The following is a 12797-nucleotide window of genomic DNA, read 5'->3' on the forward strand; positions in this document are numbered from 1 at the left end:
CTGGAAGGTGCTTGGCTTATTTTCTGGAATGGGCCCCTACACTCCAGAGCTCTCTAACAGGAAGTACTCATGGCTGGACTCCCAGCCACCTTGGCAGATGTGGCAATGAGGACTTACGGGTTAAGCTGGAGGATGTCTATGCACCAGCCACTGAGTGAGGGGTGGCTCAAGGGCAAGGCAGCAAAGCTCTTAGCAGATGTAAACAGACATAAGCCTTGCCCTCAGGGGGAACCTGCACAGTGGGGTCAGTGACAGTGTCAGAATCTTGGCCAGAGTGGGGCTCTTCCAGGCTGTTCCAGTACACCCTGATCCAAGGGCCCTCAGGCTTCTCAGCCAGTTTAGGCTCCAGGTGTCAGATTCCGAAGTGATCAGCTCTTTCCATGCCCAGGAGTGCTACATCAGGGCTGGTTCTAGCTTTCACCACCTTGAGGATTTAGAGTTATCATTGTTCTATTCCTCACTGGTAACTAACTCCTTTGGAAAACAAAACAAAACAAAACAAAACAACTAAAAACACAGGCAGTTTCCTGATACCTTTCTTGCAAACAGAGGTACTTACTTGACCCCAACCAATAAGGATGTAGGAGGCTCAGCAATTCCAAGATTACTTTTTATTTATTTATTTATTTTTGTCCTGGCCTGCATAGATAGAGTCTCACTAAAATGCTATCACTGGTAGGCACCCTTCTGGTAAGAAACCCTACTACATGTGCATTACACTGTATTTTTTTTAATATAAATTTTATTTATTTATTTTGCCTGCATTGGGTCTTCGTTGCTGCGCATGGGCTTTCTCTAGTTGTGGTGAGCGGGGGCTACTCTTCATTGCAGTGCACGGGCTTCTCATTGTGGTGGCTTCTCTTTGTTGTGGAGCACGGGCTCTAGGCACGCAGTCTTCGGTAGTTGTGGCACTCAGGCTCCAGAGTTGTGGCTTGCGGGCTCTAGAGTACAGGCTCAGTAGTTTTGGTGCACGGGCTTAGTTGTTCCATGGCATGTGAGATCTTCCTGGACTAGGGCTCGAACCCGTGTCCCTTGAATTGACAGGCGGATTCTTAACCACTGCACCACCAGAGAAGCCCTACACTATTTTAATGTTTTTTTTCCTTACTGAGCTTCAGATGGTAAGATTATGTCTTTTATATCTTTTATATCCCTGGCACCTAGCTGATTTCCTAACTTACTAATAGTGATAGCCATCATTACAGTAGTAATAGTAGCAGGAAATCTTTACTGAGTGCTTATTCTGATCCATGCAGTGCACTGAATGTGTTACATGAATGATCTCACAAGGCAGGTACTCATTTTTTTTTAAATTTATTTTTTACACAGCAGGTTCTTATTAGTTATCTATTTTATACATATTAGTGTATATATGTCATTCCCAATCTCCCAATTCATCCCACCACCACCACCCACCCTGCTTTCCCCCCTTGGTGTCCATACGTTTGTTCTCTACATCTGTGTCTCTATTTCAAGGCAGGTACTCTTCTACTTTTTTTTTTTTTTTTGCGGTACGCGAGTCTCTCACCGCCGCGACCTCTCCCGTTGCGGAGCACAGGCTCTGGACGCGCAGGCTCAGCGGCCATGGCTCACGGGCCCAGCCGCTCCACGGCATGTGGGATCCTCCCGGACCGGGACACGAACCCGTGCCCCCCGCATCGGCAGGCGGACCCTCAACCACTGCGCCACCAGGGAAGTCCCCAAGGCAGGTACTCTTAAACTCGTTTTTACAAATGAGAAATTTGAGACAGCTCAAGTAACTTTCCCAAAATCGCACAGTTCATAAGTGGCAGAATTGTGCTTGATATCTGCTTGTTGAACTTAACTGTGTCCTACTTACTAAAAAGCCAAACATATAAAAGCAGCCAATTAATGGTGAACATTTCCATTATCATCAGGGGAGAATGTCCTCTCTCCACTCCAAGTTTCCATGAGGAGGATTGTTCCCTGGCTTCTGAGGCTTAACCATTTCACCTCTGATGATGGAAAGTAAATTTGGGCAGAGTAACTGAGCATACTGGGCCCAGTTCTGCCACCTTTGTCCTCTTGGAAGGTGCAGCCCACAGGGAAAAACAAGTTTCTGCTGCTCTCCCTGCAGTCTGCTTGCTCCCAGTCCAGAGCTGCTTGGAACTGGATGGGGACAGCTCTTAATTCTGAAATTCAGTAGTAGCTCAGCACACCTGGCTCCCAGACCTAAAGTCACTCCTGGGGGCCTGTCTCACTCTTTGTTTTCTTCCTCAGCTTTTCAGAAGTAAGGAAGAGGTGATGAGCTATTTCCTGAGCTCTCTTAGACACCTCTCCCTGCACTCCAGTATCATCAAAGGGTGACTATAAGTGTTTTAACTTGAAACAGTCTACAGAGGAAAGGCTGGTTAGAAAAGCCAGGGCACGAAGTGATGAGAAAGGAGAGGGGGAAGCAGAAACCAGAAACTTCCTGCTAACAGTCAACTGAAGATCATTCAAAATTAAGAAGGTGCTTGGCAAACTGAAATGTAAGTGAATGACAGAGAGCAATTTACAAGTTGCTGGACCTGCACAACTCTTTAAAGCACTTCTACTATGTGAAATGAAGCCTATCGTTACCCGTAGGTATGCTAAAACCCTTTAGATGATGGGGTCTGGACCTTGTAGGGCACCTCCACTGGTCCAGAGGAAAGGGGAACTGCCCTTTTAGGGTCATTCTTGGACTTTCCTAGGTTTCTACAAGCAGGCTGAAAATTCCAAAAAGGATGCTAAATATGTCTCCACGAATTCTTATTTATCCAACAACATGTTCACCATCTCTATCTAGCTGTTTCACAGGCATTTCAAATAAAGCATGGGACAAAGTGTTCTCTTGATTTTCTTCCAAAAAGCTGTTCCTTCTTCAGGCTTCCATCTCAGTAGATGGAAGCAGCAAACCCCTTTAGATTCCTCTCATTTTCTCCTACTCCATATCCAATCCACTTGCCAAGTTCTGTTGTCTCTACCTCTAAAGCAGATCCTGAATCTGTTCCCCTCTATCTCCACTATTACCACCTTGTCCAAACTAGGTGTCATTTCTTACTTGGACTGTTAAAACGACGCCCACTTGGCCTCCCTGCTTGCACTCTTGCCAATCTATAATCTAACCAGCATCCAGGGAGAGCTTTCAAAATTAATATAAGTCATTTCATCCCCTTGGTTAATATTATCTTAATGGCTTCTAAATGCCCTTATAATTAAGTCCAATTAATGCCCTTAGAATAAAGTCCAAGTCTGAATTAAAGTTCGATGGGATCTAGCCCCTGCCTGCTGTGTGACTTCATCTCTTGGCTTTCTCTACCTCATAATGCCCAACCAAGCTTTCTTCTACCTCAGGACCTTTGTAGTTGCTGTTTCTCTTCTTAGAGTACTCTTTTTTCAGATCTTCTTTGGGTCATTCACGGTAAATATCACCTCCTCAAAAGAGAACTTCCTGCCCATCCATCTAAAGTAGATTGCTCCCTTCCCCCTTGTCGCTCTCCGTCTCACCTTCTTTTTTTCTTAAGTTGGGTTTTCTTTTTTTTTTTTTTTCAGTTTTTTCATAGCACTTATCACTATCTGAAATTACCTTGATTATCTAATTTTTTACTTGTTATATTTATTATCTGTATCCCTCAACTAAAAGGTAAGCTCCATCAGAGCAGAAATCCTACCTGTTTTGCTCACTGTATTTCCAAGGTCTAAAACAGTGCCTGGCCATTGAAGACACTCAGATATAAATGAATCATTGGTTTAATGAAATTCTGAGAATGAAAAGAAAAGGCAAAGACAAATCTAGATATAGACATAGACATAGTTTGGCTTGAAAACACAGATTCCTAATCTTGTCATAGCTTCCCCTTTGAAGGTTAGCCTCATTCCACACCCAAAAGGCCTGAGCAGTTTTGAAGGGTCTTTTATGCCTTCTTTGTCCTTAGCCTGATTCTGAGAGACAGAGTTCATCTTACTTTCTCCTTGCATCCTAGTGTCGTTGAGTTCATTCATAGCCAAAGATAAGAATCAGTCTTTAGGGCTTCCCTGGTGGCACAGTGGTTGAGAGTCCGCCTGCCGATGCAGGGGACACGGGTTCGTGCCCTGGTCCGGGAATATCCCACATGCCGCGGAGCGGCTGGGCCCGTGAGCCATGGTCGCTGAGCCTGTGCTCCGCAGCAGGAGAAACCACAACAGTGAGAGGCCCGCGTACGGCAAAAAAAAAAAAAAAAAAAAAATCAGTCTTTACTTCACCAAGAACCCTTCCAGTCAGAACATCTCTCCTCCCAGGTCCATTTAGGTCTGACAGCAACCGGGCCTCCAACCTCCATCCCCTCCCCCAAATTAGGGGGAATCCTCTTAGGCCATGTCAAGTCAATGCAGGAAGTTTGGTGACGCTATAAAGGGCAAAGATGGCTGGAAACTGGGTGGGGGTGGGTGATACACTTTCACTAAAATAAAACTTGAGTATATTAGTGAGAAACTGGATCAAAATTATGTGGACTACAGGAGTACAAATTCATTAGACTAAATGAAGGTCTTTAAAATGAGAAGACTGTTGCAGCCATGGAGTGGAAGACTCTCTGTATCCCTCCTCCCAAGCCTTGAGTAGAGCTTCCCCACCATGAGAAGTCTGCACACACTGAGACCTGTCCCACTCCTCCCGTGGGCAGGCCTATAGGACTATGAGGCAGTATCTCAAATGGCAGAGGAAGGCCTGTTTCCACCTGCATCAGACACATCTTCCTTTGTGGACCACACCAACTTGGGAATGCTCCTGCTGCAAATGATGCAGAGAGGAAAGACTAAGCTATAAGGTTGGCATCCATGATTTTCCATCCTTCCTATTCTCCAAAAAAAGTAGCTGGAGAAACAGCCTGAGAGGACAGAATAAGTTTGTGCAAGGGCCTATCACACAGAAGTAAAACCCCATCATCTATGTCAGGGAACAGCAAGCTCAAATGCCTTCAGGAACTTAAACAGAGGAAAAGAAACTGATGGGGTCTCCAGCTCTGTCTAAAGCAGGTGAGCATCCATTATCCTGCCCTAGGCTGTTGCTAAAATGAGGAGCATGACCCCAGGTTTATCAGATACTCCAAATGGTCAAGGGAGAAGCCATGGATTAGAATTTTTATGTGATATTTTCTCATTTTTAAACTAGGATTACCTTCCACTAAATGTAACAGAAAATCCAAAACACCATCTAGTATGAATTAGATAAGAAGGTTTTCCTTTGTGAGAGGCAGTTCAGAACTAATGTAGTAGGTCCTAAGGGATCAGGGATCCAGGTTCCTTCCAGCCTTCTGCTCTATCATTCCTAGGGTGTGGCCTTTACCTTTATGACCCAGTATAGCTGCTAGAGCTCTAACGGCCTGGTCCAGACAGCAGGATAGAGGACTGGCTGGAAAAAGAAGGGCCACAGGATACGTGTCTTTTAAGGAAGCTGGCACAAAGCACATCTGCTTACATCTTATTGGCTAGAACCTAGCTGCATGGCCACTGTTAACTGCAATGTCACTTTTCCCAACTTCCCTTGCAGTTACGTGTGTGTGTGTGTGTGTGTGTGTGTGTGTGTGTGTGTGTGTGTGTACAGAGAAAGACGCTTATTTTAAGGAATTGGCTCAGGTGATTGTGGGGGCTGGCAAGTCTGAAATGCTTAGGGCAGGCCAGCAGGCTGGAAGCTCAGGCAACATTTTTATATTGCAGTCCTCGAGCATAATTCCTTCTCCAGGAAACCTCAGATTTTGCTTTCAAGGACTTCGATTTATCAGATGAAAGCCACGCTCATTACTGAGGGCAATTTCCTTTACTTAAGGTAAACTAATTACAGATGTTAATCACACCTACGAAACATCTTCACAAGCAACATCTAGATTAGTGTTTGAACAAGCCATTGAGCACCATAGCCTAGCTAAATTGACACGTAAAACTAACCATCACAGGCGCTCATTAAAAAATGTTCAAAACTGTGCTGGCAAAATAACACCCATGAGACTGATTTGGGCTTCAGCCTGCCCGTTTGCAATCCTTTCCCTACACTAGAGCAAGGAGCTCTGTTCTTTATAGCCCTAGAATATAACAACCCCATATACCCTCCACACAGCTGGAATCACACATGTATGATAACAAGAGGCCTGCAGTCCCACCCTTTCCGGGAGACTATACCTAGATAAATAGCTAATCTCAGGTTTTTGTGTATGTGTGTTTCTGTTTTTATTTTTGTTTTTGCCGCTGTGTTGATGGTATCTGATAAACAACATCCTTTTCTCTTTGACCTTGTTCTAGCTCATTAAATTATTTTCACTGTAAATTCCAAGCTTTCTGGTGCTAGTGGTTTAGGGAGAGTAGGGCGGGCTGAGGGAGGGGGCAGGCAGGGCATTTTGGCTAATAAAGCCAAACCACCAGCCACTGTATTCCCTGAGGACCACCCAGACAGAGGAATGCCACTCTTTTCCACACTCTCCTCAAACAGTTCTTTTAAACTTGCTTTTGTCTTTCAAATCTAACTTTGATAATACAGTCGGCCTAGAAAACTGAGGCCTGCTGCAGTTATTTTGTCACTAATTTGTAAGAGGGCTTTATATGAGTATTTATTTTCTCATTTTTATATGTATTGCGCTCGTTTTTCCTAATTTTGTAAACATTGTTTATGATGCCTTTCTCTGTAATTCTGTACATGCTTGCAGCTTTTCTCAGTCTATTTTAACATTATAGGTACTAGAAATGTGACCCATTAAAAGCATTGATACACAAATTATATCACTTAGAAATCCATAACTTCATTAAATCAGAAAGACAGAACTAAATTTGTTTTGGGTAAATGTGCATCTTCTTTTAAAGTTGTTTTATGTAACAATCATCTCACAAAAATAATTTTAATGAAGTGGATCTTTTTTGTTAGCCTTACGGGAAGCAAATTTGGTTTATCTGGTTTAAATGCTTTCCCCTGATGTTTCATTTTCAAATGTAAGTCATCTCTACGGTGATTTTGTATCTATGGTAAAGTTCACCAGAAGTCGTCAGTTCTGAAGAATCCTAGAAGGGGAGGGCCCATACTGTGGTGCCATTTCTCTGGTTTTGGGAAAAACAGCTCTTCGTCCTTGAAAGTCACAGAATGCTGACAGGACGATCTGACCGACTTACTGCTTATAAAGTATGAGTTTGACCCTCATTTGAATGGATGTTTATCCCTGTTAATCTCATGCTTTGGATGGCAAACACTATAATTTTAATCAGGATGCCAACCCATTGGAGGCATTGTCCCCAACTGTTCTTTTGTGACGTCCGATTTGGATCAAATACAGATTTTTCCTTATGCCAAATTCTGCACTCTGGCCCATAGTATTACATTATTTTACTCTTAACATAGGTAAAATGCCTACCAGCTGATAGATTTTTGTATGGAACACGTTAAAACATGCATTTTCTTGGGCTTCCCTGGTGGCGCAGTGGTTGAGAGTCCGCCTGCCGATGCAGGGGACACGGGTTCGTGCCCCGGTCCGGGAAGATACCACATGCTGCAGAGCGGCTGGGCCCGTGAGCCATGGCCGCTGAGCCTGCGCGTCCGGAGCCTGTGCTCTGCAACGGGGGAGACCACAACAGTGAGAGGCCCATGTACCGCAAAAAAAAAAAAAAAGAAGAAAAAAGAACATGCATTTTCTTACATATCTTGCTCTTTTCTATACTTCTTAAGCATTCATAGCACAAACTGTCTTCAATAATGGCTTACGATGAAAATTTGTCATTCTCTGACCTGACCAGGGCTGGCTACATAATTTGCTGGGCCCAGTGCAGAATGAAAATGTAGGACCCCTGTTCAAAAGCAGGGAAAAAAGTGCAGCTAAAGGTACTAGTGTAATAGGGGTAATGGTGATAAACGGGTAACTCGGTGAACTTAAAAATTGCAAAAATATATTTGGGGGGGTCAACATTCTATATAATGCCATAAACAACAACAGTATATTAATGTGATATCTTGATCATGAAAATTTTTCTGGCTCACCTGTCTGCAAATTAAGATTTATACTTGTCATTTTATTTTCATTTTCAACAGGTAAGAAATTCATTTCACATAGTTTTTTTTCCCACGAGATATGACTGAAAGAAGTATCAGTCACTCTTGGCAAATGCAAGATCACAAGTTATGACCATTTGCATTCTGAAAAGGATCTTTCTGCTGATGCAACTGTTAAGAAAATTTTATAGGCTGTGACAACACAGATAAATTTCTAATAACATTTTGAGATACAAATTTTAGTAGTTCTAGTCTATTCTAGTGTTGATTCTTGTGGAATTATTTTTCTAAACAGATTTTTCACATGAATACATTTTATGTAAGTCTGAATTTAAGTATAAATTTATATAATGGCATTTTAATGTTTCCTCAGACATGGGGAAATGTTTCCTGAAACTTGTGGAGGTCGTACAAGCAACTGGTGACTTTATGGTTTGAGTATAAATCAAAAGTCCTGTTTATGCTTTCTGTTGTCGTAGCTTCAATTACAAGGAAAAAGATTTAATTGCCTTCCTCTTTAACAATTGGTTCATTCAGACCTTCAAATGAAAATAGTGTTTTTTAAAAACTGACGTATAGTTGATTTCAATAACATTAGTTTTGGGTGTACAACATAGTCATTCGATGTCTTTATAGTTATAATCTGTATAAAGTTATTGTAAAATACTGGCTATATTCCCTGTGCTGTATATTACATCCTTGTATCTTACGTTATACCTAGTAGTTTGTACCTCTTAATCCCCTACCCCTATATTGCCTTTCCTCCTACCTCTCTCCCCAGCAGTAACCACTAGTTTGCTCTCTGTATCTGCAAGTCTGTTTCTGTTTTGTTATATTCATTTGTTTTAGATTCCACATATAAGTGATAACACACAGTATTTGTCTCTCTCTGACTTATTCCATTAGGTATAATACCCTCCAAGTCCATCCATGTTGTTGAAATGGCAAAATTTCATTCTTTTTAATGGCTGAGTAATATTCCACTATATATGTACCACATCTTTCTAGTGTTCTTTTCTGTAGAATATGATGATCTTTATATTTAATTTCTATTTCTATATGTGTGGTTATTTGCTTCACCATGTTGCAGCAGTTTTCAAAACTAGAGATTCTAAATCCTTTAAGAATTCTAATAATTCCCTGATAGGCTTTATTGCAATGTTCATGTATTTTTTGTTTTTGTTTTTTGTGGTACGTGGGCCTCTCACTGTTGTGGCCTCTCCCGTTGCGGAGCACAGGCTCCGGACGTGCAGGCTCAGTGGCCATGGCTCACGGGCCCAGCCACTCCGCAGCATGTGGCATCTTCCTGGACTGGGGCACGAACCCGTGTCCCCTGCATCGGCAGGCGGACTCTCAACCACTGCGCCACCAGGGAAGCCCTGTTCATGTATTTTGTACTAATTTACTGATAAAGTCTGCTGCCTGAGTGCCAGCAGTTCCTGTCCCAGGGTCAGGCTGATGAGTTCATTTGTGCGGATGACAGGGACTTGCAAGCTGGCTTCCCACTGCAGGTCCTGGTGCTGCCCCCGTGCAGAGCCCCTTCCCACCTGTCGAGCCAGGGCTGCCACAGCTGTTGCCTCCGCTTCTGCTGTTGCCGCCACCATCCCCACTGCCGTGCAGGCTCAGGAACCTGCCCGGCTGCGGCAAGCTCCTCGGAGGCGTGTGTGTGCATGCTGGGTTGCCTGCACTGCCCGAGCCCTCTGCGCACGTGCAAGCATAACCTCTGGTCATGTTTCCACTGTTCACGTGCATGTTCCATTGTCCTATCAGACTTCACTTACCAAACACAAGTTCAAAAATAAAATTATTAAGAATTTCAAGACAGGAACAGCAGAGGATTAAACCAAGCGTGGGGTCCTTCTGAGAGAAGGGCCCTGTGAGACTGCACGGCTCACACGCTTGCGAAGCTGCATATGGTTGCATAGTCTGTCAAGTGTCAGGATTTGAACTGGAAAAACATGAGGTGGTAGGGAAATGATGAAACTGACGGATTCCCTCCATGTCTTTAACTTAAGGAAATAGGTTGTTGATAAATCTGTGTCATCCTCATACTGAAATGTGTACTTATTGAGAGCAAGAATCGTGTCTTATATAACCCGGTACGCACCACAGAGCCTACCTCCGTGCTTTGGATATAGCAGATATTAAATAAATTTGGTTGAATAGATAAATTGCTATTCTTCTGTTTTCAGAGGGGTAACATCTAAAGACCTGGCCACAGATAGATGATCTTTTTATGTAAGTCACTAACCTGATCAAAGTCGGTGTAAAAAACTCTGATCTGATTGTCTGATCCAGGAGGAGGAATATTGTTAGTAAGCATTGTGTTTCCTGTAGCGATTCTCTAAATGTGCCTGTATGTAAACTTCCTAAGTTTGGCGGGAATCCTTCTGCCTTTCCCTGGACTTAAAGAGAATCTCATAATTGATTTCCATTTTTTTTCTCCTTTGTTTCCTGAGGGGACTTAATTCTTTTCCAGACCCAAGATTAAGATGGCATTATTCTTTACCCAGAGTTTCCAAACGTGATTTTGTAAATATTGTCTTAGACCTAACGATGAAAGACTGCTGACTAGGGAAATCTAATCAGCAAGTGGGAGATGAAGGCAAGGAGCAAAGTCTGTAATTCTGCCTGTAACTTTTTATTAAAAACTGTCTTCTGTAGTAGGCAAGTCAGGGTGCTGCTCCACCAAGTAGCACAAGTACTTGCCTTGGGGGCTTCCTTGTTTCACTTACTGTATAAGTTTGAATTTAGGGTAATAAAAACAGACCTTGTTGAGTCATGAAAATGGAAGATAGGCCTGGATTCTGCAGGGCAGTTGCAATAAGTGCTCAGTCTACAGACAGCCAGGCCCTTGGCCAACCTCTACTAACCAGTGTTAAGGTCTATCCACAGCTCAAAATTCCTGTCAATCTTGATAAGTCTACACTCTATGAATGAGTAAAATTTATTAGTATGCATGCCAAAATGGCACACTCAGATGTTACTTATTCATACTGACACACCCTGATACTATCAGGCACTTCCAATTCTAAATTACCACACATTCCAGAGGATGCGATCCAGGGAGTACAAATAACATTCATCTGGGTTAATAACAGCCTATGTCCCTCTTATATAAAACAACAACAACAACAATAAAACTTACTGATGGGACCTCAGCCCTGGTGACACCTTGACTGCAGTGAATTCTTGAGGCAGAGGCACCCGGCTAAGTTGTACCTGAAATCCTGACCCACAGAAACTACGAGAGACGTTTGCTGTTTTATGCTGCTAAGATTTGGAGTACGTCATTACACAGCAGCAGATGATCCGACTTAAAGGGGGCACGGGGGTCAGCCACGTGGCCCTCTGGAGGAGGAGCACTCTAGGCAGAAGAAACAGCCAGTGCAAAGGCCCTAAAATAGGAGCACGGCGGATACGGAACAGCAAGGGAGCCAGTGTGTAGGAAGAGGGAATGAGGGTAAGAATAGGATATGAGATAAGGGAGATGACTGCGGGTCAGATCATATGGGAAGCTAGCAGGTTATTAGAGTTAACTTTGGCCTTGATCTGAGAGAAATTGGGAGCTGTTGCAGGGTTTTGAGAGAGTAGTGGCATGATCTACGTTTCTGAAAGATCACTCTGGCTTGTGCTGAGAAGCAGCTGTAGAGAATAAGGGAGAAAGCTAGGACACCAATTATGAGTCTGGGGCAGTAAATTAGGCAAGAAATGATGGTGGCTAAAATCAAGATGGTAGCTCATAGAGTCAATGTAACAGGGATGACTTCTGGATGTAGAACCACAGATTGGTCTGCGGGGCATGAGAGAAAGAGAAGAGTCAAGGAAGACCTCATCATTTTCAGTTTGAGTAATAAAGAAATGGGAAGACTGTAGGAGGATCAGGTGTGGGGATGAGGAAAATCAGAAATTCACATTTAATCACATCTATCGAGATATCTATTACACACCAAGTAGAGACATTACGCAGGAAATTGGACATATGAGTCTAGAGTCGGGGAATGATGTTTAGGCTGGATATATATATTTAGAAGTTGTCAGTATACAAATAGTATTTAAAGTCATGAGACTGTATGAGATCACCATCTAAAGATTGAGGGATCAAGGGACCAAAAACTGGGAATTGGCATATTCCTACATTCAGAAGTCAGGATAGAGAGAAGGAATTGTAGAGAAACCTGGGAAGGAATAGTCAGGGAAGTAGGGGGAAAACTCGGAGTGTGTGGAGTCTTGGAGTCAATTAAAGGAAGTGTATCAAGGTGAAGTGGCAGACCACCGCTGCTGTGCTGGTATGAATACTGAGAAGTGACCGCTGGATTTAGCATGGACTTTCAAGAGCAGTGTCAGTTGAGTCGTGAGGTCTGGAGAGTGACTGGAATGGGTTTGGCAGTGAGAGAAAAAGAACTGGAGCTAGTAAGAACAAAATAACTCTTTCTAGTTTTGCTGCAAAGCCACCAGAAAAATCAGGTGGTGAGGGCAATGGGGTTAGGTGTTAAAAAGGTATTTTTCTGCTGATGGGAAAATTGAGAAATGGCAAAACTTTGCTGATTTAGTAGGAGGAAGAATGGCTAACCAATGTCCTTAGGTAGACTCTAGTGCCCAAGTAGAGGGCCTAGCTTTGAGTAGAAACCCAGAGAGATTGTTTAGTCTCAGGAAAAAACTGCAAATGACCTGGAAATTAGCAAAAAATATTACTGGTGCCCTGTCCAGCACACTCCTCAGGATATCTGCACCTCGTCTTTGAGCTATTTTGCAACTTTGTAAGCAGCAGACTCTTGATACTGGTTCTAACATCTTACTAGTTCCTTCA

This window comes from Orcinus orca, chromosome 4 (assembly GCF_937001465.1).
Source record: "Orcinus orca chromosome 4, mOrcOrc1.1, whole genome shotgun sequence".
NCBI classification, from domain to species: domain Eukaryota; kingdom Metazoa; phylum Chordata; class Mammalia; order Artiodactyla; family Delphinidae; genus Orcinus; species Orcinus orca.